A 22,829-nucleotide genomic window follows, 5' to 3' on the forward strand; every position below is an offset into this window, starting at 1 on the left:
TTTGTATTTTAATATTATTCTCAGATAAAGGGAGGCCATCTAAGCCTGACACATTAAATTACTAAGGAAAAGAATGATAAGTTCCTGTTAGGAAAACTTACATTTCTCATTGCCTGTTAGACATCCAAGAGAAGTATAAATTTGCATTTCTGAGTAGGGGTTCACGCTGGAGATTAAAAGTTGGGCATCATCAACACACAGATGGTTTCAAAGCCTTGAGGTCAGATAAGCTCAAAAAGGGAATGAGAATGGCTAAAAAGGAGGTGCAAGGACTGAGCCCTGGAGGCACTCCATGACAAAAAAGACTGAGATGAAAACTAAGAGAGTATGCAGTCTTGAAAGCCAAGTGAAGAAAGTGTTTCCAGGAGGAGAGAATAAATGACCACCTGTGTCAAATACTGTTAACAGGTCAGATAATTCAAGGATGACAAAGGAAAAGTCATGGTTAACCTTCACAAGAGCAGTTTAGGCAGGGTTCTGGGAAGGAAAGCCTAATTAGAGCAGGCGGACACCTATGATATTGGGATGAGAAAAACTGGAAGCAAAGTATAGACACTTCCTCTAAAAAAAAAGGGGGGGGGGAGAATTGAGCAACAGTTAGAGGGGAAAGTGGAGTCAAGAGACTTTACACTGCTGTTGTTTAAGACGAGAGAAGAAAGAGTAGAGTGGTGTGCTGATGAGAATGATCCTGCATCATGTAAGAGAGAAGGGACGGAATTAGAGCACAGCGGAGGTTGTGGTACTTCCTAGAAGGATGGTCAGTTATTAAATAATAATAGAGAGAAGTCAGAATACATGAACACTGATGAAGACAGACGGAGAGATGTAGTAGCAGGAGCTTTATGGATGTTTTCTTGTATGGCATCTACTTTCTCAGTGAGATGAAAAGCAAAATTGTTTACTGAGAGTAAAGAATGTGGAAGGTGGTGTTGGAGGTTTGAGGAAGAGAAGTTTAAATGATCACTTAGGTCAGACCAGGTCAGGGAGGTAAATGGATTAGGAACTACTGCTCAGCAACATTAAGGGCTCGGCTGACCTTAATGATCATTAACTGGAAGACCACCAGCAAAGTTAATTCTCCAGCCACTTTCAGCTGCAAAAGTGCAAGTGTACAATCAAAGCACCCAAATAAGAAGCAAACCTTGATAGAACTGAAGGGAGAAATAGACAGTAACACAACAGTAGTGGGAAATTTCACTATCCTGCTTTCAACAATGGGTAGAACAACCAGAGAGAAGATCAATAACAAAGGATTTTGAAAACACTATGGACCAACTGTATCTAACAGACATATAGAGAACACTCCATGCAACAGGAGCAGAATAGACATTCTTCTTAAGCACACATGGAACATTCTCCAGGACAGATCACACATTAGGCCACAAAACAAGTCTTGACAAAGTTAAGAATACTGAAATCATACCAAGTATCTTTTCTAACCACAATGAAATGAAACTAGAAATCAATAGTAGGAAAACTGGAAAAATCACAAATATGTGGAAATTAAACAACACACTCTTGAACAACTAATGGGTCAAAGAAGAACTCACAGGGGAAACTAGAAAGTATCTTGTGACAAATGTAAACAAAAACATATCATACCAAAACTTATATGATACAGCAAAAGCAGTTCTAAGAGGGAATTTTACAGCACTACATGCCTATAATTAAAAAAGAGAGATTTCAAATTAAAAATTTAAGTTTACACCTCAGAGAACTAGGAAAAGAAGAAAATAAACTGAAAGTTATAAGAAAAAAGAGTAATAAAGATTACAGCAAAAATAAAATAGATAACAGAATAACAAAGAAAAAAGTGAATGAAATGAAGCATTTGTTTTCTGAAAAGATCAACAAAATTTACAAACCCTTAGCTAGACTAACTGAAAAGAAAAGAGAGAATTCTCAAATAACTAAAATCAGAAATGAAAGGGGAGACATTACAACTGATGCCACAGCAATAGAAAGGATTTAAGAAACTACTATGAATAATTACACAACAACAATTTGGATAACCGGGAAGAAATGGATAAATTTCTAGAAAAATACATGCTACTAAGACTGAACCATGAAGGAAAAGAAAACCCAAACAGACCTATAACTAGTAAGGAGATTGAATCAGTAATCAAAAATCTCCCAACAAAACAAACAACCCGATTAAAAAATAAGGAGACCTGAATAGATGTTTTTCCAAGGAAGATATACAGATGGCCAACAGGCACATAAAAAGATGCCCAACATCACTAACCATCAGAGAAATGCAAATCAAAATCACAATGACATATCACCTCACTCCTGTCTATATCAAAAAGTCTGCAAATAACAAATGTTGGCAAGGATGTGGAGAAAAGGGAACCCTTGTATAAACTGTTGGTGGGAATGTAAATTGGTGCAGCCACTATGGAAAACAGTATGCAGGTTCCTCAAAAAAGCTAAACACAGAACTACCATATGATCCAGCAATTCAACTCCTGCGTATATATCTGATGAAAACAAAAACATAATTTTTTGTTTGTTTTGTTTTTTTCTTTTTGGCCACATTGGGTCTTCATTGTTGTGTGTGGGCTTTCTCTAGCTGTGGCAAGCAGGGGCTATTCTTCATTGCAGTGCACGGGCTTCTCATTGTGGTGGCTTCTCTTGTTGCGGAGCACAGGTTCTAGGCACACGGGCTTCAGTAGTTGTGGCTCGCAGGCCCTAGAGTGCAGGCTCAGTAGTTGTGGCGCATGGGCTTAGCTGCTCTGTGGCATGTGGGATCTTCCCGGACCAGGGCTTGAACCTGTGTCCCCTGCATTGGCAGGCAGAGTCTTAACCACTGCCTCGGCAGGGAAGTCCCTAAAAACCTAACTAAAAAAGATACATGTACCTCAATCCTCATAGCAACATTATTTACAACAGCCAAAATACGGAAGCAACCTAAGTGTCTGTCAAAAAATGAATGGATAAAGAAGTGGTATATATATATACACACACACACACACACACACACACACACACACACACACACATACACATATATACAATGGAATATTACTCAGCAATAAAAAAAAGAATGAAATTCTGCCATTTGCAACAACATGGATGGACCTAGAGGGTATTATGCTTAGTGAAATAAATCACACAGAAAAACATGAATACTGTATGATATCACTTATATGTGGAATCTAAAAAATAAAATGAATAGATAAAGCAAAACAGAAATAGACTCACAGATATAGAAAACAGACTAGTGGTTACCAGTGGGGAGAAGAAAGTGTAGAAGGGCAAGATAGGGGTAGGGGATTAAGAGGTACAAACTACTGTGTATAAAATAAATAAGCTACCAGGATATATTGTACAGCACAGGAAATATAGCCAATATTTTATATTAACTTTACAGGGTGTCTAACCTATAAAAATAATGACTCACTATGTTGTACACCTGAAACTAATATAATATTGTAAATCAACTATACTTCAATTTTTAAAAATCTCCTAACAAAGAAAAGCCCAGGAGCAAATGGTCTCAGTGGAGAATTTTACCAAACATTTAAAGAAGAATTAATGTCAATCCTTCTCAAAGTCTTCCAAAAAACTGAAGAGGAGGAACACTTCGAAACTCGTCTTATGAGCCCAGCATTACCCTCATACCAAGCCAGAAAAAGATACTACTAGAAAAGAAAACTACAGACCAATATCACTAATGAATACAGATGGAAAATCCTCAAAAAAACAGTAGGAAACCGAATTCAACAGCACAGTCAAAGTGTAATACACCATGATCAAGTGGAATTTATCCCTGTAATTCAAGGATTATTCAACATAAGAAAATCAATAAATGAGATACATCACATTTACACAACTTAGAAAAAAAACCCACATGATTATCTCAGCAGGTGCAGAAAAAGCATTTGACAGAATTCCACAAACTTTCATGATAAAAACACTCAAACTAGGAATAGAAGGAAATTATTTCAACATAATAAAGATCATATAGTTGACCCTTGAACAATGTGGGTTTGAACTGCACAGGTCCACTTATACTTTATTTTTGTTAATAAATATGTACTGCAGTACTACATAATCCTCAGATGCAGAACCATGAATGCAGAACCACTGACTTACTAACACTATTAAAATATCCATACTGCCCCAAACGATCTACAGATTCAATGAAATCCTTATGAAAATCCTAATGGCACTTTTTGCATGTATAGGAAAGGCCATCTTAAAATTCATACAGAATCTCAAGGACCCCTAATATTCAAAACAATCTTGAGAAAGAAGAACAAAGCTAGAAGCCTCACGCTTCCTGATTTCAAAACATATTACATAGAGCTACAGTAATAAAAACCATGGTGCTGCCATACATTCAGATCAAATATAAAGACAAACATACAGATCAATGGAACAGAACTGATATCCTAGAAATAAACCCTTGCATATATGATCAAATGATCTTCAACAAGGTTGCCAACACTGCACAATGAGAAAGGACAGCCTCTTAAACAAATACTGTTAGGAAAACTGGATATCCACATGCAATAGAATGAAGAAGGATCCTTATCTTACACGGTATACAAAAATTAACTCAAAATGGATTAAGAAGTTAAACATAAGACCTGAAACTATAAAACACTAGAAGAAAATATAGGTGAAAACCTTCATGACATTGTAATGAACAACGATTTCTTGAATATGACATCAAAAGCACAGGCAACAAAAACTCAAACCTCTAGCCAGGCTCACCAAGAAGAAAAGAGAAAGCACCCAAATATATGCAATAAGAAATTAAAGAGGAGGGACTTTCCTGGTGGGGCAGTGGATAAGAATCTGCCTGCCAATGCAGGGGACACGGGTTTGATCCCTGGTCTGGAAAGATCCCACATACTGTGGAGCAACTAAGCCCGTGCACCACAACTACTGAGCCTGTGCTCTAGAGCCCACAAGCCACAACTACTGAAGCCCAAGTGCCACAACTACTAAAGCCTGAGTGCCACAACTACTGAAGCCTGTGCACCTAGAGTCCATGCTCTGCAAAAAAAGAAGCCACCACAATGAGAAACCTGCGCACCTCAAAGAAGAGTAGCCCCCGCTTGCCACAACTAGAGAAAGCCTGCGTGCAGCAACAAAGACCCAACTCAGCCAAAAAAATAAAAATAAAATTAAATCTTTAAAAAAAAAAAGAAATGAAAGAGGAGAAATAACAACCGATACCACAAAAACACAAAAAATCATAAGAGAATACTATAAACAGTTATATGCCAACAAATTGGACAATCTAGAAGAAATGGATGCATTTCTAGAAACATACAGCCTGCCAATACTGAGTCAAGAAGAAACAGATTATTTGACCAATCACTAGAAGTGAAATAGAATCTGTAATAAAAAAAAAACTCCCTGTAAACAAAAATTCAGAATCAGATGGCCTCAGTGGGGAATTCTACCAAATACACAAAGAACTTATACCTATCCTTCTCAAACTATACCAAAAAATTGAAGAGGAGGGAACACTCCCAAATTCATTCTATGAAGCCACCATCACCCTGATACCAAAACCAGACAAATACACTACAAAAAAAAAAAAAAAAAAATTACAGGCCAGTATCTTTGATGAATGTAGATGCAGAACTCCTCAGCAAAATATTAGCAAACCAAATCCAACAGTACATAAAAAGGATCATACACCATGATCAAGCTGGATTCATTCCAGGGTTGCCAAGGAAGGTTCAACATATACAAATCAATTAATGTGATACAACAGATCAACAAAAGTAAAGACAAAAACCACATGATCATCTCAATAGGCACAGAAAAAGAATCTGACAAAATTCAACATCCATTTATGATAAACATTCTCACCAAAGCAGGTACAGAGGGAACATATCTCAACATAATAAAAGCCATTTATGACAAACCCACAACCAATATAATACTCAAAGGTGAAAAGCTGAAAGTCTTTGTGTTAAATTCAGGAACAAGACAAGGATGTTCACTCTCACCACTTCTATTCAACATAGTATTCGAAGTCCTAGCCACAGCAATCACACAAGAAAAAGAAATAAAGGGTATCCAAAATTGGAAGGGAAGAGGTAAAACTGTCAATATTGGCAGATGGCATGACACTCTATATAGAGAACCTTATAGCCTCAACACAAAAACTACTACAACTAATAAATGAATTCAGCAAGATAGCAGAATACAAGTCTCATATACAGAAATCTGTTGCATTTCTTTACACTAACCATGATATGTCAGAAAGATAAAGTCAAAAAAAAAATAATTCCATTTAAAATCACATCAAAAAAATAAATAAAATACCTAGGGATAAACTTAACCAAGGAGGTGAAAGACCTATACACTGAAAACTATAAAACACTGATATAGGAAACTGAAGATGATTCAAAGAAATGGAAAGATATTCCATTCTCTTAGACTGGAAGAGTTAAGATTGTTAAAATGTCCATACTACCCAAAGCAATCTACAGATTTAATGCAATCCCTATGAAAATACCCATGACATTTTTCATGGAACTAGAACAAAAAATCCTAAAACGTATATGGAACCACAGAAGACCCAGAATTGCCAAAGCTATCCTGAACGAGAAGAACAAAGCTGGAGGCATAACCCTTCCAGACTTCAGACAATACCACAAAGCTACAATAATCAAAACAGCATGGTACTGGCACAAAAACAGACATATAGATCAATGGAACAGAACAGAAAGCCCAGAAATAAACCCACACACCTATGGTCAATCTACAACAAAGGACGCAAGAATATAAAATGGAGAAAAGACCGTCTCTTCAACAAGTTGTGTTGGGTAAGCTGGACAGCTACACGTAAATCAATGAAATTAAAACACTCCCTCACAGCGTATATAAAAATAAACTCAAAATGGTTTCAAGACCTAAATATAAGAGAGGACACCATAAAACTCCTAGAAGAGAACATAGGGAAAACATTCTTGGCCATAAATTGTAGCAACATTTTCTTAGATCAGTCTCCCAAGGCAAAAGAAATAAAAGCAAAAATAAACAAATAGGACCTAATCAAATTTAAAAGCTTTTGCACAGCAAAGGAAACCATCAACAAAATGAAAAAACCCATGGAATGAGAGAAAATATTTGCAAACGATGTGACCGAGAAGGAATTATTCTCCAAAATATACAAACAGCTCATAAAACGCAGTATCAAAAAAAAAAAAAACCCAATCAAAAAATGGGCAGAAGACCTAAACAGACATTTCTCCAAAGAAGATATACAGATGGCCAACAGGCACATGAAAAAATGCTCAACACTGCTAATCATCAGAAAAATGCAAATCAAAACCACAATGAGGTTAACACCTCACACCAGTCAGAATGGCTATCATCAAAAAGTCTACAAATAATAAACACTAGAGAGGGTGTGGAGAAAAGGGAACCTTCTTATATATTGGTGGGAACGTAAATTGGTGCAGCCACTGAGGAAAACTACGGAAGCTCCTCAAAAAATTAAAAATAGAACTATTGTATGATCCAGCTATCCCACTTCTGGGTATGTATTCAAAAGAATTGAAAAGAGGATCTTGAAGAGATATTTGCACAACCATGTTCATTACAGCATTATTCACAATAGCCAAGAAGTGGATGCAACCAGAATGTCCATCAACAGATGAGCGGATAAAGAAAATGTGGTATATAAACACAATGGAATATTATTCAACCTTTGAAAATAAGGAAATCCTGCCATATGCTACAAACATGAATGAACCATGAGAACATTATGTTAAGTTAAATAAGCCAATCACAAAAAGACAAATACTACATGATTTTAGTGACATGTGGTATCTAAAGTAATCAAAGTCATAGAAGCAGAAAGTAGAATGGTGGTTGCCAGGGCTGGGGTGAGGAGGAAACAGGACGTTGTTGTTCACTGGGTAAAGTTTCAGTAGGACAAGATGAAAAAGTTCTAGTATAACAATGTACACATAATTAACAATACTGTACTGTACACTTAAAAATAGTTAAGGGGTTAAATATATGGGTTTTTTTTTTACAACAATAACAAACAATAACAACAAAAGTGAAGAGTAGGCACAACTGGATTTATCTAGCAGTGGAGTTTCTCAACTAAGCAATGTAGCAAGTGAGGGCAAGGGTGTTGAGAGTATTTGCAACTGAACAATTGTGACTGACCATAGAATTTAAAATGAATAAGGAGAAGGGATGGGACGTAAGGGGGGCTGCGGTAAGAAACGATAAAAAGCTAAAAGGGTCAATAGTCCCAGTGAGGTAAAAGGATAGTTTATACTAGAAGGAATGAGCTGAAAAGGTGAGAAGTGAAAATCAGAGAGTTCAATACTTGAAACTGAAATTATGGAGGGGGGTTATAATTATAAGCACATTATTACTGAATAACAGATCTGAGCTATGACCACAGGTGGCTGAAGTAGAGTGGAAGACACTGGAAGAGGTCAAGAAACCAAGAGACCAGGAAGGTAGTGGAAGAATACCCACCTAGATGTTGAGATCCACAAGAATTAGAATAAAGTAGTACTGGAGATAGTGAGCTACATAAGATAAAATCTTCACAGAATAAGGGGCAATAACTGGGGAGTAAGCCAAGGTTCAACGGAAAACTGCAAGGAGCAGCAGTAGCTGGTATTATCTGATGAGACGAATCAAAACCATCTCTTTTATTTGACGTTAAGTAAGACTGGAGGGAGAGTGGTGTAGAAGTAGCAAAGAGGGGCAAGGAGGATAACCCATCTCCAGGCCCAAAGGAGAGGTGGTGTGGAAGAGAAACTTCCAACACTTTAGTGGACTGCAAAAAAATCAGTGTCCTCCAGTGTGAATCAAGTTTCAGTTGCTAGAGTTCTTAATCAGAGGCCCATGACCTCAAAAAATTGAGGAGGTCCATGAACTTAGATGAGAAAAAATTACATCTTTAGTTTCACTAACCCCTAACTGAAATTTAAATATAATTATTTAATTATAAGAGTAGGCAAAGCCCACAGTAGTGTTAGCAGTACCTGTAACTTTGTTACCAAAAGAATCATAGTCTCATCAAATTACACTGTTGCAGATAACTCAGAGTATTATTTATATTCATCATTATTTAAAAATTCGGGCAGTTATTAAAACCCATCTCTGGGTTATTTAATGAGTTAATAAAAGAAAACACATATTACTATATCTTAAATTTTTTAAATTACTTTAATAGTGGTATTTCAATATAATTGGTTTCCTTTGTAATCCAATGTATTTTATTTTACACACATTTAAAAGCATTAAGTCTGTCCAAAAAACATAAGAATGCTTGAGAGCAAGAAGATGAATAGAAAGGTCAGAAAAAGAGGCACCATGAGAAGGCTTCAGGGATTGGAGAGCAGCAGGAAGAAAGGGTCTGCCAAAGAGATTATACAGAGCCTTAGAGAATAAAGGTCAATGTGAGGTTAAAAACAATGAGGGAGATACAGAAAATGTTTCATGAAAAAGGCAAGCTGCAGCACAAAATGCATGATACCACCTGTATAAAACACAAGAAATGGAAATATATTTTTGTAAATGGAGAGGAAATTTTAGGATAGATAAAGTAGCAACAGCGGTTACCAATGAAAAGTAAACTGAGAAAGGGGCAGAGCAGAAAAAGAGAAGAGGAAACTTCACTTTTCTGTATTGTTTGAATTATTTACTACCAGCATGTATTACACTAAAAACAAAACAACAAAACAAACAAACAGAAAAACAAAACTAGTTGTTTTTAGAGGAATCCCTTTTCTGTTTTCCTTAGTAGTTTCTTTGGTATTCTTGCAGGACACTAGTAGGAGGCTAGGCCTCCAGGCTCTCCAGGGAACTCAGTGATACATTCTTCGAGGGAATGTTGTCCAGAAACATTTTTTACAGCACGGTGAGATGGGCATCATAGGGAATAGTTTTAGCTATTTGGGGCTGTCATGAAACAATCAGCCTTGTGTTAGCCCTTCAAACATTTGACTTTTGTGCTGAAGCAAGCAGGAAATTGGAAGCTTCATCTCCTGCAGCTCTCTCTTCATGATTCAAAGCATTCTGGGACAGGTAACTGCCAAGCAGGCTGGGACTAATAGGTACTTCTTATCAAACAAAGCAAACACTGATAGCACTTTCAAGTTGAACTGCTATTGCTGGTATACAGGGAGCCTGATTTTTTTGTTCATCATGTGTACAGGAACCTTACTGAACTCACTTATTAGTTTTCCAACTTTATCAATTGATTCTCTTGGTTTTTCTAGGTAGATTATATGCTCTGCAAAGGGCATATGCAGAATACAAGTTTTGACTTTCCCTTTGAAATATTTACAGGCATACCTTTGTTTCATTGCAGTGTGTTTTTTACAAATTAAAGGTTTGTGGCAGCCTTGTGTCAAGTAAGTCTATTGATGCCACTTTTCCAACAGTATTTTTGCTCATTTCATGTCTCTGTATCACATTTTGGTAACTCTCACAAAATGACAAACTTTTTCATTATTATTTTATTTGTTATGGTGATCTGTGATCTCTGATGTTACCACTGTAAGTGTTTTGGGGCACCATGGACCGTGCCCATATAAGACAGCAAACTTAATTGATAAATGTTGTGTGTGTTCTGACTGCTCCACCAACCAGCCATTCCCCCACCTCTCTCTCTCTCTCTCTCCTTGGGCCTCCCTATTTCCTGAGACACAACAATACTGAAATTAGGCCAATTAAATACCCTACAGTGGCCTCTAAGTGTTCAAGTGAAAGAAAGGTCACACATCTCTCACTTTAAATCAAAAGCTAGAAATGATTAAGCTTAGTGAGGGAGGCATGTCGAAAGCCAAGACAGGCCAAAAACTAGGCCTCTTGCACCAAACAGTTAGCCAAGTTGTGCGTGCAAAGGAAAAGTTCTTGAAGGAAATTAAAAGCGCTGCTCCAGTGAACACATAAATGGTAAGAAAGCAAAACAGCCTTATTGCTGATATGGAGAAACTTTTAGTGGTCTGAACCGAAGATCAAAGCAGTCACAACATTCCCTTAAGCCAAAGCCTAATCCAGAGCAAGGTCCTAACTCTCTTCAATTCTCGGAAGGCTGAGACAGATGAGGAAGTTACAGAAAAAAAGTTTGAAGCTAACAAAGGCTGGTTCATGAGGTTTAAGGAAAGAAGCCACCTCCATAACATAAAAGTGCAAGGTGAAACAGCAAGTGCTGATGAAGAAGCTGCAGTAAATTAGCCAGAAGATCTAGCTAACATAATTAATGAAAGTGACTAAACAACAGATCTTCAATGTATGTAGATGAGACAGCCTTTTTTTTTTTCTGGCCACGCCTCATGGCCTATGGAATCTTAGTTCTCCAACCAGGGATGGAACCCGTGCCCCTCGCACTGGAAGCACAGAGTCTTAACCACTGGACCACCAGCGAAGTCCCGAAACAGCCTTATCTTGGAAGAAGATGCCATCTAGGACTTTCATAACTAGAGAGGAGAAATCCATGCCTGACTTCAAAGCTTCAAAGCACAGACTGACTCTCTTATTAGAGGCTAATGCAGCTGGTGACTTTAAGTTGAAGCCAATGCTCATGTACCATCCCAAAAATCCTAGGGTCCTTAAGAATTATGCTAAATCTACTCTGCCTATGCTCTCTAAATGAAACAACAAAGCCAGGGTGACAGCACATCTGTTTACAACGTGGTCTACTGAATATTTTAAGCCCACTGTTGAGACATACAGCTCACAAAAAAAGATTCCTTTAAAAATATTACTGCTCATTGAAAATATTTGCAGATGATGCAACAGACAGGGGCTTAATCTCCAAAATATACAAACAGCTCACACAACTCAACAACAAAAAACCGAACAACCCAATCGAAAAATGGACAGAAGACCTTAATAGACATTTCTCCAAAGAAGACATACAGATGGCCAGTAGGCACATGAAAAGATGCTCAACATCACTAATTATTAGAGAAATGCAAATCAAAACCACAGTGAGATACCACCTCACACCAGTCAGAATGGCCATCACTAAAAAGTTTACAAATAACAAATGCTGGATAGGGTGTGGAGAAAAGGGAACCCTCCTACACTGTTGGTGGGAATGTAAGAAGATCCATGCACCCCTATGTTCATAGCAGCACTAGTCACAATAGCCAAAACATGGAAACCTAAATGTCCATCAACAGATGAATGGATAAAGAAGATGTGGTACATACAGACAATGAAATATTACCCAGCCATTAAAAAAGAACAAAATAATGCTGTTTGCAGCAACATGGATGCAACTAGAGATGATCATACTAAGTGAAGTAAGTCCGAAAGAGAAAGACAAATACCATATGATATCACTTATATGTGGAATCTAAAATATGGCACAAATGAACCTATCTACAAAACAGAAACAGACTCACAGACAAAGAGAACAGACTTGTGGTTGCCAAGGGAGAGAGGGATGGGAGAGGGAAGGACTGAGAGTTTGGGACTAGCAGATGTAAACTATTATATATAGAATGGATAAACAACAAGGTCCTACTGTATAGCACAGGGAACTATATTCAATATCCTGTGATAAACCATAATGGAAAAGAATATAAAAAAAAGAACACCTCTATGTGTATAACTGGGTCACTTTGCTTACAGCAGAGATTGGCACAACACTGTAAAGCAACTAGACTTCAATAAAAAAAATAAAATTAAAAAAAAAAGTAAAAAAATAAAATATTACTGCTCATTGACAATGCACCTGGTTACCCAAGAGCTCTGATGGAGATGTACAATGAGATTAGTGTTGTTTTCATGCCTGCTAACACAACATCCATTATGCAGCCCATGGATCAAGCAGTCATTTCAAATTTCAAGTCTTATTATTTAAGAAATACATTTCATAAGGCTATATTTGCCATACACAGTGATTTCTCTGATGAATTTGGCTAAAGTAAATTGAAAACCTTCTGGAAAATATACACCATTCTAGATGCCATTAAGAACATTCATGATTCATGGGAAGAGGTCAAAGTATCAACATTAACACAAGTTTGGAAGAAGCGGATTCCAACCCTCATGGATGACTCTGAAGGGTTCAACACTTCAGTGGAGGAAGTAACTGCAGATATGGTGGAAATAGCAAAAGAACTAGAATTAGAAGTGGAGCCTGAAGATGTGACAGAATTGCTGCAATCTCATGATAAAACTTTAACAAATGAGGAGTTGTTTCTTATGGATGAGAAAAGAAAATGGTTTCTTGAGATGGAATCTACTCCTGGTAAAGATGCTATGAAAACTGTTGAAATGACAACAAAGGATTTAGACTACTACATAAACTTATTTGATAAAACAGCAGTAGTGTGTGACAGGATTGGCTCTAACTTTGAAAGAAGTTCTACCGTGGGTGAAATGCTATCAAACAGCACTGCACGCTACAGAGAAACTGTTCATGAAAAGAGGAGTCAAACAATGCAGCACACTTCACTGCTGTCTTATCTTAAGAAATTGCCACAGCCACCCCAGCCTTCAGCAACCCCCGCCCTGATCAGTCAGCAGCCATCAGCATCAAAGCAAGACACTCCACCAGCAAAAAGATTGACTTGCTGAAGTTGCAGGTGACAGTCAGCATTTTTTAGCAATGAAGTATTTTTAAATTAAGGTATGCATATTGGTCCTTCTAGACAATGCTATTTCCCACTTGGTAGACTACTCTGTAGTGTAAACATAACTTTTACACGCAGTGGGAAACCAAAAATTTGTTTGACCTCTTTATTACAATATTTGCTTTATTGCAGTGGTCTGAAACCAAACCCACAAAATCTCCAAGGTATGCCTGTATACCTTTGTTATACAAAATTCCATTGGCAGAGGCCTCCAGTTAAATGTTTAACAGCAGCATTAAAAATGAGCTCTTAGGGACTTCCCTGATGGTCCAGTGGGTAAGACTCCACGCTCCCAATGCAGGAGGCCCAGGTTCGATCCCTGGTCAGGGAACTAGATTCCGCAACTAAGACCCAGTGCGGCCAAAATAAATATATTTTATAAAATGAGCTCTTAGTATTGTTCTTTTTTTCTTAGAAAATATCTTACCAGTTGAGTTTACTATATGCTTCAGTTAGTTTCACCTCGTATCAGGTTAAGGAAGTTTCTTTCTTTTCCTAAACCTAGTCTATCAGAACTGGTTATTGAATTTTATCTAACAGCTTTATATATTTTTTTTTAAATAAAATATATATATATATTTTGTATTTAATTTTTATTTCATATTGGAGCATACCTGATTTACAATGTTGTATTAGTTTCAGATGTACAGCAAAGTGATTCAGTTATACATATACATATATGTACTCTTTTTCAAATTTTTTCCCCATTTAGGTTATAACAGACTTTTGAGCAGAGTTCCCTGTGCTATATAGTAGGTCCTTGTTGCTTATCTATTTTAAATATAATAGCTTTTTTGTCATCAACTAAAATGATATTGTTTTCCTTCTTTGATTTATTAATGTAGTCCTAATGATACTAATAGATTTCCTAAGGTAAAATCATCCTTAAATCTCTGGGACAGCTTGACCCTATACTTTTAATATACTTTTGGGACTGGTTTGCTAGTATTTTATTTTGGATTTCACAGTGAGGTGATGAGAAGAACCTACTGTTTTCTTTTCTTGTGCTATCCTTTTTGCTAGCAGAGTTATGTTAGTTTCAAAGAGTATCTTCTCTTTTGCATTTTTTCTTTCCTCTGGAAATAATGTGTAACATAGGCATTATCAATTGCTTTAAAGTTCTGTAAAACATCTGGCCCTTTTAAAAGATATATCTTTGATAATTTTTTCTATTTCTTCATCAGCTACTGGATTATCAACCTTTCCATTCCTTCTAACAATTTCAGTAATTTACATTTTCCTAGAAAATAATCCATCTCATCCAATTTCCAGGATATGTGGCATAAACTTATGCATAATAGTTCTCTTATAAGGCTTTCATCTTGGTATTTATAGAGATGTCCCTAGCTCGTTTTTAATGTTTGCTTCTAGTTTGTTTTCTTCTTAAGCAGACTTGCCCAGAGTCTGCCACCTTTTGATTTTACTCATCAAGTTGTTTTGGTTTTCATTAACTTATAATTTTATATTTATTAATTCCTTCATTCTAATTTATTTTGTTGTTTTAAATCAGTGTGAATTGAATATCTTGTTCAGTTGTTTTTTGAATGCTATTTATTTTTTACACAGCAGGTTCTTATTAGTCATCCATTTTATACACATCAGTGTATACATGTCAATCCCAATCTCCCAATTCATCACACCACCACCGCTCCCCCTGCCACTTTCCCCCCTTGGTGTCCATACATTCGTTCTCTACATCTGTGTCTCAATTTCTGTCCTGCAAACCAGTTCATCTGTACCATTTTTCTAGGTTCCACATATATGCATTAATATACGATATTTGTTTTTCTCTTTCTGACTTACTTCACTCTGTATGACAGTCTCTAGATCCATCCACACTTCTACAAATGACTCAATTTCGTTCCTTTTTATGGCTGAGTAATATTCCACTGTATATATGTACCACATCTTCTTTATCCATTCATCTGTCAATGGGCATTTAGGTTGCTTCCATGTCCTGGCTATTGTAAATAGTGCTGCAAAGAACACTGGGATACATCTGCCTTTCTGAATTATGGTTTTCTCTGGGTATATGCCCAGTAGTGGGATTGCTGGGTCATATGGTAGCTCTATTTTTAGTTTCTTAAGGAACCTCCATACTGTTCTCCATAGTGGCTGTATCAATTTACATTCCCACCAACAGTGCAAGAGGGTTCCCTTTTCTCCACACCCTCTCCAGCATTTGTTGTTTGTAGATTTTCTGATGATGCCCATTCTAACTGGTGTGAGGTGATACCTCATTGTAGTTTTGATTTGCATGATGTTCAGCAGCTTTTCATGTGCTTCTTGGCCATCTGTATGTCTCCTTTGGAGAAATGTCTATTTAGCTCTTCTGCCCATTTTTGGATTGGGTTGTTTGTTATTTTAATATTGAGCTTAATGAGCTGTTTATATATTTTGGAGATTAATGCTTTGTCCGTTGATTCATTTGCAAATATTTTCTCCCATTCTGAGGGTTGTCTTTTCATCTTGTTTGTAGTTTGCTTTGCAAAAGCTTTGAAGGTTCATTAGGTCCCATTTGTTTATTTTTGTTTTTATTTCCATTACTCTAGGAGGTGGATCAAAAAAGATCTTGCTGTGATTTATGTCAAAGAGTGTTCTTCCTATGTTTTCCTCTAAGAGTTTTATAGTGTCCCGTCTTACATTTAGGTCTCGAATCCATTTTGAGTTTATTTTTGTGTATGGTGTTAGGGAGTGTTCTAATTTCATTCTTTTACATGTAGCTGTCCAGTTTTCCCAGCACCACTTACAGAAGAGACTGTCTTTTCTCCATTGTATATCCTTGCCTCCTTTGTCATAGATTAGTTGACCATAGGTGTGTGGGTTTATCTCTGGGCTTTCTATCCTGTTCCATTGATCTATATGTCTGTTTTTGTGCCAGTACCATATTGTCTCGATTACTGCAGCTTTGTAGTATAGTCTGAAGTCAGAGAGTCTGATTCCTCCAGATCTGTGTTTTTCCCTCAAGACCGCTTTGGCTATTCGGGGTCTTTTATGTCTCCACACAAATTTTAAGATTTTTTATTCTAGTTCCGCAAAAAATGCCATTGGTAATTTGATAGGGATTGTACTGAATCTGTAGATTACTTTGGATAGTATAGTCATTTTCACAACATTGATTCTTCCAATCCAAGAACATGGTATATCTCTCCATCTGTTTGTATCATCTTTAATTTCTTTCATCAGTGTCTTATAGTTTTCTGCATACAGGTCTTTTGTCTCCCTAGGTAGGTTTATTCCTAGGTACTTTATTCTTCTTGCTGCAGTGGTAAATGGGAGTTTTTCCTTAATTTCTCTTTCAGATTTTTCATCATTAGTGTATAGGAATGCAAGGGATTTCCATGCATTAATTTTGTATTCTGCAACTTTACCAAATTCATTGATTAGCTCTAGTAGTTTTCTGGTGGCATCTTTAGGATTCTCTATGTGTAGTATCATCTCATCTGCAAACAGTGACAGCTTTACTTCTTCTTTTCTGATTTGAATTCCTTTTATTTCTTTTTCTTCTCTGATTGCTATGGCTAAAAATTCCAAAACTATGTTGAATAATAGTGGTGACAGTGGACATCCTTGTCTTGTTCCTGATCTTAGAGGAAATGCTTTCAGTTTTTCACTATTGAGAATGATGTTTGCTGTGAGTTTGTCATATATGGCCTTTATTATGTTGAGGTAGGTTCCCTCTATGACCACTTTCTGGAGAGTTATCATAAATGGGTGTTGAGGGACTTCCCTGGTGGTCCAGTGGTAAAGAATCTGCCTTCCAATGCAGGGGACACAGGTTCGATCCCTGGTCGGGGAACTAAGATCCCACATGCCGCGGGGCAACTAATCCCGCATGCCACAACTACTGAGCCCGCACATATCAACAAGAGAAAACCCGAACACCACAATTAGAGAGAAGCCCACGTGCAACAACAAAGACACGACGCAGCCAAATAAATAAATAAATAAATAAATAAATGGGTGTTGGATTTTGTCAAAAGCTTTTTATGCATCTATTGAGATGATCATATGGTTTTTCTTCTTCAATTTGTTAATATGGTGTATCACATTGACTGATTTGCATATACTGAAGAATCCTTGCATCTCTGGGATAAATCCCACTTGATCATGGAGTGTGATCCTTTAAATGTGTTGTTGGATTCTGTTTGCTAGTATTTTGTTGAGGATTTTTGCATCTATATTCATCAGTGATATTGGTCTGTAATTTTCTTTTTTTGTAGTATCTTTGTCTGGTTTTGGTATCAGGGTGATGGTGGCCTCATAGAATGAGTTTGGGAGTGTTCCTTCCTCTGCAATTTTTTGGAAGAGTTTGAGAAGGACGGGTGTTAGCTCTTCTCTAGATGTCTGATAGAATTCACCTGTGAAGCAATCTAGTCCTGGACTTATGTTTGTTGGAAGATTTTTAATCACAGTTTCAATTTCATTACTTGTGATTGGTCTGTTCATATTTTCTATTTCTTCCTGGTTCAGTCTTGGAAGGTTATACCTTTCTAAGAATTTGTCCATTTCTTCCAGGTTGTCCATTTTATTGGCATAGAGTTGCTTTTAGTAGTCTCTTAGGGTGCTTTGTATTTCTGCAGTGCCTGTTGTAACTTCTCCTTTTTCATTTCTAATTTTATTGATTTTAAGTCCTCTCCATCTTTTTCTTGATGAGGCTGGCTAACGGTTTATCAGTTTTGTTTATCTTCTCAAAGAACCAGCTTTTAGTTTTACTGATCTTTGCTATTGTTTTGTTTCTATTTCATTTATTTCTGCTCTGATCTTTATGATTTCTTTCCTCCTACTAACTTTGGGTTTTGTTTGTTCTTCTTTCTCTAGTTCCTTTAGGTGTAAGGTTAGGTTGTTTATTTGAGATGTTTGTTGTTTCTTGAGGTAGGACTGTATTGCTATAAACTTCCCTCTTAGAACTGCTTTTGCTGCATTCCATAGGTTTTGGATCATCATGTTTTCATTGTCATTTGTCTCTAGGTATTTTCTGACTTTCTCTTTGATTTCTTCAGTGATCTCCTGGTTATTTAGTAACGTATTGTTTAGCCTCCATGTGTTTGTCTTTTTTACGTTTTTTTCCCTGTAATTCATTTCTAATCTCATAGCGTTGTGGTCAGAAAACATGCTTGATATGATTTCAATTTTTCTTAAATTTGCTGAGGCTTGATTTGTGACCCAAGATGTGATCTATCCTGGAGAATGTTCCATGCGCACTTGAGTAGAAAGTGTAATCTGTTGTTTTTGGATGGAATGTCCTATAAATATCAATTAAATCTATCTGGTCTATTGTGTCATTTAAAGCTTGTGTTTCCTTATTAATTTTCTGTCTGGATGATCTGTCCATTGGTGTAAGTGAGGTGTTAAAGTCCCCCAGTATTATTGTGTTACTGTCAATTTCCTCTTTTACAGCTGTTAGCAGTTGCCTTATGTATTGAGGTGCTCCTATGTTGGGTGCATATATATTTATAATTGTTATATCTTCTTCTTGGATTGATCCCTTGATCATCATGTAGCATCCTTCCTTGTCTCTTGTAACATTCTTTATTTTAAAGTCTATTTTATCTGATATGGGTATAGCTACTCCAGCTTTCTTTTGATTTCCATTTGCATGGAATATCTTTTTCCATCCCGTCACTTTCAGTCTGTAAGTGTCCCTAGGTCTGAAGTGGGTCTCTTGTAGACAGCATGTATATGGGTCTTGTTTTTGTATCCATTCAGCGAGCCTGTGTCTTTTGGTTGGAGCATTTAATCCATTCACGTTTAAGGTAATTATCGATATGTATGTTCCTATTACCATTTTCTTAATTCTTCTGGGTTTGTGTTTGTAGGTCCTTTTCTTCTCTTGTGTTTCCCGCTAGAGAAGTTCCTTTAGCATTTGTTGTAGAGCTGGTTTGGTGGTGCGGAATTCTCGTAGCTTTTGCTTGTCTGTAAAGCTTTTGATTTCTCCATCGAATCTGAATGAGATCCTTGCCAGGTAGAGTAATCTTGGTTGTAGGTTCTTCCTCACTTTAAATATGTCATGCCACTCCCTTCTGGCTTTTATAGTTTCTGCTGAGAAATCAGCTGTTAACCTTATGGGAGTTCCCTGGTATGTTATTTGTCGTTTTACCCTTGCTGCTTTCAATAATTTTTCTTTGTCTTTAATTTTTGCCAATTTGATTACTATGTGTCTTGGCGTGTTTCTCCTTGGGTTTATCCTGTATGGGACTCTCTGCGCTTCCTGGACTTGGGTGGCTACTTCCTTTCCCATGTTAGGGAAGTTTTCGACTATAATCTCTTCAAATACTTTCTTAGGCCCTTTCTCTCTCTCTTCACCTTCTGGGACCCCTATAATGCGAATGTTGTTGTGTTTAATGTTGTCCCAGAGGTCTCTTAGGCTGTCTTCATTTCTTTTCATTCTTTTTTCTTTATTCTGTTCCGCAGCAGTGAATTCCACCATTCTGTCTTCCAGGTCACTTATCCATTCTTCTGCCTAAGTTATTCTGCTATTGACTCCTTCTAGTGTATTTTTCATTTCAGTTATTGTATTCTTCATCTGTTTGTTCTTTAATTCTTCTAGGTCTTTGTTAAACATTTCTTGCATCTTCTTGATCTCTGTCTCCATTCTTTTTCCGAGGTCCTGGATCATCTTCACTATCATTATTCTGAATTCATTTTCTGGAAGGTTGCCTATCTCCACTTCATTTAGTGTTTTTCTAGGGTTTTATCTTGTTCCCTCATCTGGTGCATAGCTCTCCACCTTTTCATCTTGTTTACCTTTCTGTGAATGTGCTTTTTGTTCCACAGGCTGCACGACTGTGGTTCTTCTTGCTTCTGCTGTCTGCCCTCTGGTGGATGTGGCTATCTAAGAGGCTTGTGCAAGTTTCCTGATGGGAGGGACTGGTGGTGGGTAGAGCTGGCTGTTGCTCTGGTGGGCAAAGCTCAGTAAAACTTTAATCTGCTTGTCTGCTGATGGGTGAGGCTGGGTTCCCTCCCTGTTGGTTGCTTGGCCTGAGGCGACCCAACACTGGAGCCTACCCAGGCTCTTTGGTGGGGCTAATGGCGGACTCTGGGAGGGCTCACACCAAGGAGCACTTCCCAGAACTTCTGCTGCCAGTGTCCTTGTCCTCATGTTGAGACACAGCCACCCCCGCCTCTGCAGCAGACCCTCCAACACTAGCAGGTAGGTCTGGTTTAGTCTCCTACGGGGTCACTTCTCCTTCCCCTGGGTCCCAACACGCACACTACTTTGTGTGTGCCCTGCAAGCGTGGAGTCTCTGCTTCCCCCAGTCCTGTTGAAGTCCTGCAATCAAATCCCACTAGCCTTCAAAGTCTGATTCTCTAGGAATTCCTCCTCCCGTTGCCAGACCCCCAGGTTGGGAAGCCTGACGTGGGGATCAGAACCTTCACTCCAGTGGGTGGACTTCTGTGGTATAAATGTTCTCCAGTTTGTGAGTCACCCACCCACCAGTTATGGGATTTGATTTTATTGTGATTGCGCCCCTCCTACCGTCTCATTGTGGCTTCTCTTTTGTCTCTGGATGTGGGGTATCTTTTTTGGTGAGTTCCAGTGTCTTCCTGTCGATGACTGTTCAGCAGTTAGTTGTGATTCTGGTGCTCTCGCAAGAGGGAGTGAGAGCATGTCCTTCTACTCCACCATCTTGAACCAATACACCTTGTTCATTCAGTTTTAATCTCTCTTATTTACTAATTAATATTTAATTGCTATGAATTTCCCATAGTTTCACATTGGCTACACTGATATTACAGTGTGCTCTCACTGTAATTTACTTCTAAATTGTGTGACTTCAGTTATGATTGTCTCTTTAAGCTAGTTAAAAGCTATGTCTCTTCTCCTCTGCCAAGAATGTAGGTGTTTTTGTTTTAGATTTATGTTTTTGTTTGTTCTGTATGTTTTTGTTTTTTTGGGGGTGGTAAAGCATCCTATTGCTGTTCATTTCTATGGCACCATGGTCAGGAAATATAACCTGTTTGTTTTTTGCTTTCCGAAAATCAACTGATTTTCTTTGTGGAACAAAACATGCTCACTTTTGGGGACTATTCCGTGTGTTGCAAAAGCATATACATTCTCAAGAAATCTACGTGTAGGGGGTTTCCCTGGTGGCGCAGTGGTTAAGAATCCACCTGCCAATGCAGGGTACATGGGTTCAAGCCCTGGTCCAGGAAGATCCCACATGCTGTGGAGCAACTAAGCTAAGCCCCTGTGCCACAACTACTAAGCCCTCGTGCCACAACTACTGAAGCCCACGTACCCTAGAGCCTGTGCTCTGCAACAAAGAGAAGCCACTGTAATGAGAAGGCTGCGCACCACAACAAAGAGTAGTGCCCCCCTCACCGCAACTAGAGAAAACCCATGCGCAGCAACGAAGACCCAACACAGCCAAAAATAAATAAATTAATTAATTGATTAATTTTAAAAAAAAGAAATCTATGTGTAGGAACTACAGCCAGTCTTCATTAAGGATCTAGAACTGAGATACGGAAAGCCACTGAATACCAATAGTTATTTCCCCCCCCCACCAAAGCCACTGAATACCAATAGCTATTCTTTCTCCCCAAATAAGGTACACAACACCTTATTTCTTCAATGCATTTGATTCATTCTTCTCTCTACAGATAAAGTTCTGATTGCTTAGGTATTTGAATCCTACCACCCTGACTAGGAGCAAACCCTCTGTGTCTAATGGCCTGAACACTCCAGTCACCAGTGGCCCAAAAGCAAACTCCTAGGCAAAACAATCCAACTGGCCCCACTTGAATTAGAGGTCCATCCTCAGTCTACTCAACTATGGCCAGGAAAAGCAAGGTTGTTATTGTAAAGACTTTTTAAAGCTCACCCATAGCCAGGTCTCCTCTACTTCCAGGGACATGGAAGAACTACACTTCTTTACCCCCTTGCAGTTAGGTAAGGCCAAATGACTAGTTCCTACTACTAAAGTTACATACATAATTGCTGGTTACAAGATCCTCCAATATTCTCCTTCCTTCCATAGCAACCAAGAAAGCCATGTGTTCCAGAGGAACAGCTACAAGATGGTAGAGCCTCTAACAGGCTTTCTCTCAACTGCTTACTTGACCCAAGCTGAATATGGAATGAGAAACGAACTTTTCACTCTGTCAAGCCACTGAAATTTGAGAATTTTTTTCCTTAATGTGGCATAATTTAGCCTGTCCTGATTAATACTGTCCTGTTAACCAATACCTCCCAGAGCTGCAAGGAGGTCAAATTCTCTATAT

General features: G+C 37.8%; 1 protein-coding gene and 1 non-coding gene across 3 annotated transcripts in view; one reads left to right on the forward strand and one right to left on the reverse strand.

Annotated features, from left to right (window-relative positions):
- BMPR1A (bone morphogenetic protein receptor type 1A) overlaps positions 1 to 22,829 on the reverse strand; it is a 140,305-nt gene that overhangs the window by 102,832 nt on the left and 14,644 nt on the right. The window lies entirely within an intron of this gene.
- On the forward strand, positions 13,860 to 13,932 carry TRNAW-CCA (transfer RNA tryptophan (anticodon CCA)). Its single transcript has one exon. It is a non-coding gene; the product is annotated as a tRNA-Trp (tRNA).

Source organism: Balaenoptera ricei, chromosome 16 (genome assembly GCF_028023285.1).
Source record: "Balaenoptera ricei isolate mBalRic1 chromosome 16, mBalRic1.hap2, whole genome shotgun sequence".
NCBI lineage: Eukaryota > Metazoa > Chordata > Mammalia > Artiodactyla > Balaenopteridae > Balaenoptera > Balaenoptera ricei.